The sequence below is a fragment of the Hoplias malabaricus genome, chromosome 3, assembly GCF_029633855.1.
Source record: "Hoplias malabaricus isolate fHopMal1 chromosome 3, fHopMal1.hap1, whole genome shotgun sequence".
Lineage (NCBI taxonomy): Eukaryota > Metazoa > Chordata > Actinopteri > Characiformes > Erythrinidae > Hoplias > Hoplias malabaricus.
This window is the reverse complement of record NC_089802.1, coordinates 52,760,133-52,766,559: the sequence shown is the minus strand read 5'-3', so window position 1 is coordinate 52,766,559 and position 6,427 is coordinate 52,760,133. Positions and strand designations below refer to the sequence as shown.

The following is a 6,427-nucleotide window of genomic DNA, read 5'->3' as shown; positions in this document are numbered from 1 at the left end:
CCCTCCTTAAATGGTGCAGCAGTTGCGTACTGACGACCTAACTGCTGCACCATTTAAGGTGGAACGGAACGGAAAGTTCGAATAGGAAGATTGCGAACAGGAAGCTGAGAAGTGTGTGTGTGTTCTACTGTGACTGCATGTCTTCTAAGAGGGAATCTAGCCCTGTGGAACTTGGAGAGTGGGGGTGGGGGTGTTTATGTGTGTCCAAGCATGCATGTGGATCAACGTGTGTCTGTGTTTATGATCGGGTTATGCCAAGGGCAGAGTTGCTCAGTTGGTGTGAGTGACAGAGGACGAGGTGAAGGGACAGAGGAAAAAAGCTGATGTGGAGGAATGAGAGGAAGAGGCCGTGGACGCTGGTGCGAGTTGCTTTGTGGTGGAGGGGGGGAGGGGTAAGCAGTGGCTTTTTCAGTTTATCCGCCCTGTTTCCATCTCTACCCCCACAGCGAAGCATGTGAGCTATTGTCTGAAGCTATGAGATGGCGTGCTCAAGGTATTTGTGACACTGGATAAGGGCTGTCACAATTTCCCAGATTAATCATTCATTAAAGCACACACAATCTCAGTCAATGTGGCTGTGATTAATTGTTAGTTTGCCTGATGATAATGCACCTTGTATCAACACCTCATCAAAAATCTAAAAGGCTGGTTGACACAATTTGATGAAATGACTCATATTCAGACGAAGACATTCTCAGCGAGTCTTGCAACGACAAGTTAGGAATTGAATGATGATTCAGAGTGTAACAAATCTTTGTTACAACTCCAAAATGGTAAGTGTGTTAAGCTTTTAAAGATTTAAGAACATAGAAACACTCGCTTCATCAGTGTCAGATCAAAACCTTATAACTCCAAACTGTAATTTTGCAAAAGAAAGAACAATGTTTTTTTTATTTTTATTTAAAAATATTAGATTTTATTATGCAATTCTGAAGAGATAAAAGATGTATTTTTGGCATTCACAACTCTCATGACAAGGATAACGCTCTTACATTTTGAGTCTTTATGTCAGTGTAGAGAGATGTTAGTCCCTGTAGTTCTGTTACCCAGTGTAAACTCAAGCTAGTATCATTAAATTGTGTTAAAACAGTTACATATATTTGAATTTGTCTTACTTATCTTCCTTACACTAATAAACAGAGCATGATGGGCACACACATTTACACAGTACTGTACAAAAATCAGTCAGAGACAAGCACAGTAAAAGAAACAAAAATTATAAAGGTGTAAAATTCACATGGTTGAGCTTTGTTGTGCACAGTTGTGCTTTGTTTTTCACCTAGTACAGACCTGTGTCCTGGTTGGCATCATATGTACAAACCCTGTGGTTTACTGAGACCCTCGCCCTTGCTTTGGGGAAATATCTTTGATTCAAAGATGCCACTTCACTACCTAGAAATGCACAACTGTACATCAACATGTTTACAGTGGGGTAGAGGACCATAAGTGCCCTGGAAAGTTCCTTTTAGTTTCACATTCACTCTAAGACAGAGTACATATTTGATGTTTGTGGATGTCATACAGAACCAGTGGCACATAGACCCTAAGAAGAGCTGAATCTTATTTGTTGGTCCCAGAAAACCACTGAGTACCCAATTACTAAGATATTTTTCACATAAGAAGGTATAAGTAAATGTTATCTGTAATGCCATTTAGTGCAGAGCAGACCAGTGAGATAATTACATTCCATTAACCGGACAAGAACCAGCTTGTAACACAGCACAAATCAGCACAATTGTCAGTAAATATTTGTATTTTACATTTTCTGCTGATTTATGAAGATATCCTACTGTTCTTCAGTTAGTTCCAGGAATAAAACCTACACAATCAATCAGAACCTAGAATGTAATAGATAACTAATCATATGACAGTTTATAATATATCCTAAATATTCAGGTAAGCACTATGTCACTTTTTTGTCTGATAAAACTCCTGATAAAATAGACTTCTACCTTAAAGAGTTCACCTACATAATAGAAAAAAATATATAACAGAATAACTTAAAAATAAAAATTATATAATAGAAAAACTGTCCTACATTGTTTCTTTAAAAGTCAGGATTGTTTTTGTACTTTTAGGTCATTGTTAATTATATATCAGCATGCATTTTCACTTTGTACTATGTCATATTTTCAGTGAGCAGCACAGTATCAGGGAGAGTCTAAGCTAGTTGAGTGTTTATGCTTGATTATAGGTTGAGGTGGTGGGTGGAGGAGGTCAACCATAATATTGGAGACTGAGAAACACTTCAATAACAAACAAACAAAACAACAACAATCAGGATTTACAGGACAGTTAGAATATTGTATTTTAAATTATGTCATGAATGGAGCTTAATATCACTAGGTACATGAAAAAAATAAAAGAGATCAGATTTGAATTCAGTTTGATTCTCACCGACTGCTTATTTCCTGTACAGTCCTCGTGTACAACATGTTCTAGTTGTGGACATAATGTAACAAGTCATGACTTTTGCACAGACCACAAAGATCACTCTGGAACATACAGAGAACACACAGAACTTACAATGGAGTTACGTCATTGTAGGTCAAAGTTCAAGGTTAGCTAGCCAATCATGGATCACTATGGAAGTCAGAGGAGGTTCTGAAGAAGCAAACAGGACTAGGGCTGGTCTATCACATTTTAACAGAAATGTTTAAAGCTGTTACACTGTTCACCTCAAGATAACTGTATTGTTAACTATTACCAGATGTATTTTATTTTAAACAAATAATTAAATAAAATACAAGCATATCTTAAAATCTGAGCTTCACAGTCTGAATAAAACAAAATGTATACAGAAATTTGGTGTGTTTACACCACAGGGAAAATTACATCTGCATTTCTGCTGCAACAACAAAGGTAAATCCATGTGACAGAAATCCTCAAAGCTTTCTCTGAAGTCACAGACATATGTTCGGAGCAGTATTTCCAGAAGTATCCCAGAAAAGAATGTTGCTTATAGAGCCTATTTCTTTGAAAGGGTCTTCTTTGTACAGAAATAACACAAAAGACTTCCTGAATTAGGCACAGCTACAAACAGTACTCTGGTCCCCTGACCACTCAGAAACACTATTCTCCATCAGAAGCAAAGTAAACACACACATCCACAAATTATTTTTATTCACTAAACATACAACCGCGTATGGTAAAATGCATGTTGCAGTGTTTGATACACTAATAGATTACACTTTGTATGTACTCAATTACATCAAAAGGTTGCATGAAATTAAATAATCTACATCCAGATATACAACTTGACAATGAGCATGTTACTCCCATTTTATCTCTGGATGTAGATTATTTAATTTCATGCAAACCTTTGACATAAAAAAGTGTCATTTTTATTAGCGGATGAACATTATTTCATTGTCTGTAACTGCTTATTCCGTTCAGGTTTGTGGTGGGTCTGGAGCCTACCTGGAATCACTGGGTGCTAGGTGGGAACACACCCTTGAGGGGGTGCTAGTCCTTTTCGCAAACTCAGTCACTCCTATGAGTAACCAATCCACCTATCAATACCAGTGTTTTTGGACCATGGGAGGAAACCCACACAGACAAGGGGAGAACACACCAAACTCTTCACAAACAATCACCCAGAGCAGGGCTTGAACTCACAACCCCAGACCGATAAAACTGTGTGACAGAAAGACTACCTGTAGTGCCACCCCGCCACCCCAGTTGATGTATAAAGACACGCTAACCATCTAACAGCTCCTAACACATGCAAAGTTTTATCTTAAATAATAATAATTATAATAATAATACCTATAATAATAATAATCACTTATCGAAACTGTGGCAAAATACAAATAAAAATTTGAATTAAATTGAAAGAAACACAAAGTGGACACAAACCTGTCCCTTGTTTACTGACTGATCTGGCTAAACCTATACTGAACTATCACTGGATTAGGAACATCTACCATGTATTAACAGGCACTGTCCGTCTTTTCAGTTCCATTGACCATACAAGAACACATTTTACAACTAAAGACTGTGGTCCACATGTTTCTCCCAGTTTCACCCTGTTCTTCAATGGTCAGGACAGCACCACAGCGCAGGTATGATATGGGTGTGATTTTCAGCCATGTGATGTATTAGTGTGTATTGAGTGGATCAGACCCAGAAGTGTCGCTACTTCAGTATCGTTTTAATATTTACTCGAAACCATACAATTATTTCCCAGTCATTATGACAATAGAAAATGCTAACTCTGTATCTTAACCTGCAGTGTTTCTTATTAACTCACAACATGTGCGATTCCTCATGAACTGATAATCCTATCCTACCTCTCCTGAGATCCCAATTAAAGCAGAAATCCCATAAATCAGCTTAGCGTTACTTCATTCTACATTTCACAGTCCCAGCGCAGGTCTAATAAGAGCAAAGCACAACTGAGCCTTTACGAATTAAAGAGGAACAGAGTATCTGAACTGAAAAAATCTGTATAGTAGTAATTTTAGAATAAGATATGAACAGTTACTGAATCCTTCCCAGAGTCGACCCACACGACAGAGGGAACTGTGTAAGGCCACCGTCAGGTTGATATACTAGTTGCACAGCTAGGGCTTTGCTGCTAATAGATATAAAAATATAAGTGTTTACTGCTTTGTTTTTGTCCTTCAGGGTATGATGCTAACGAGTCCAGACCGTATGCTATAATGTGCTATTATGTTAGCTAGCAAGCAAACTGCTGTCTTCAGGATGTTTTGCTGAAAACCACGTTTCAGAGTGTTACAGATATTTGACCTATATTGTGTGTGATGAAAATATGCACTAGTTGTGTTTCATAAAATAGCTCCGGTCCAGCTCTGAGTACAGGCGTCCACTCTCAAATGGACGACAGCGTTAGCGAGTGAGCTATCGCTAAATACATGGACGCGGGTTGTTGACAGAAGCTGTATCTAAAGGAATACACCAGTTGATGACTCTTGGGCTCCGTGTGACAAGCCATGCGTTCGTAAACAAATGTTTGTGCACGTCTTCACTGCACCGCACTAGCTCGACTTAACTTGAAATGAAAGAAGTTGAGAAGTTGAACAAGACGCAGCAACGCCATATTACCTACAGTTTCAACAACTCGGGTACGCGTCTGGTCCCATGGTGTAATGGTTAGCACTCTGGACTTTGAATCCAGCGATCCGAGTTCAAATCTCGGTGGGACCTCATCCTTTTGACCACGGAGAAGCAACGAAAAACAGTCCTCAGGTGTGTTTCACCATAAAAACGACAGGAATGTAAAGAACTATGATATTTACAACTGAACCTTTTATTGCAATTTGTCAAAGTAAGCCGTAGGTGAGCACAAAGTTATTATACGTCAGAACTTACTTATAGAATCAGATTCTGATTAATTGGCATGTTCCAGATTTACAAAGAAATTATTGATAACTAACAAAATATACTATAGCCCATAATTTGTAATAGTGCACAAATAGTGCACAATCACGGTGTTGAAAGTAATTATAAGTTACATTACCATGTATACATTAAGGAACTAATAAAATAAGCAAATAAAATAAAACATACACAGAAATAAATACTCTGCATCATCAGCATCAGTTTATCCACACCATGCCCTGCTTGATTTTCACCAATCTAGAAACTGGAAGCAAATTTACAAAATAATGCTTGAGCTGTCACACCCCAGACTGGCAATTCAGTCTCTGAGAGATTACAGAGAAGAGAGAATCCAGAAAAGTTTGTTAAGGTTTTTATTAATCTGTGTACACTGGATTTGTACAGATGCATTCTTATGATATATTCTTAGTTTTTTGCATTTGTCAGTATTTTTTTTCCCTTGCCTACAGGGAAATATAAATTTAATATATATCTTCAAATAAATACTTTGCACACTTTTTATTAAATAAGAAATGATTATCGAGTTTGTATGTTATGCCTATAAAATGTGGAATTCTGTTGCTAGTTTGTTGTGAGCTAAATTAGTGTTTAACCCAAAACTAATTTTCTTATAATGTGTTTAAACATACTCAGCCAATAATGCATTTTTGTAAAATTATTTGTTAAATAGTGCCGTTTAAAAGACATGCTTGAATGGATAAATATGCAGACTGTACCATATTGTCACTGTCCAATTAAAAACACACAATATTAACATTGCATTAGAAGGAAAAAACTTCCCATGGAAATGGATGTAAAATGATTTTATTCCCCATAATTTTGGAGCATTTCAATTAGTTCATTCATCATGAAATGTTCACATGATGTGAAGTACAGCTGCTGTGTTCAAGTGATGCAGTAAACTAAAAATCAACAAAAATGGAGATACATGTTTTTAATTGGACAGCAACTGTATCAAAACTATTTGAAATAATCCTTCCATTAAATGGGACACAGTGAAAATGTAGCTGTTGTGAATAAAACAGAATGAGAGCCACTGAAAATGGAAATAATTTAAAAAATA

At 37.0% G+C, this 6,427-nt stretch overlaps 1 non-coding gene across 1 annotated transcript; it reads left to right on the top strand.

Annotated features, from left to right (window-relative positions):
* Positions 1-5,097: 5,097 nt before the first annotated feature.
* Positions 5,098-5,169, top strand: trnaq-uug (transfer RNA glutamine (anticodon UUG)). Its single transcript has one exon. It is a non-coding gene; the product is annotated as a tRNA-Gln (tRNA).
* The last annotated feature ends 1,258 nt before the right edge of the window (positions 5,170-6,427 follow it).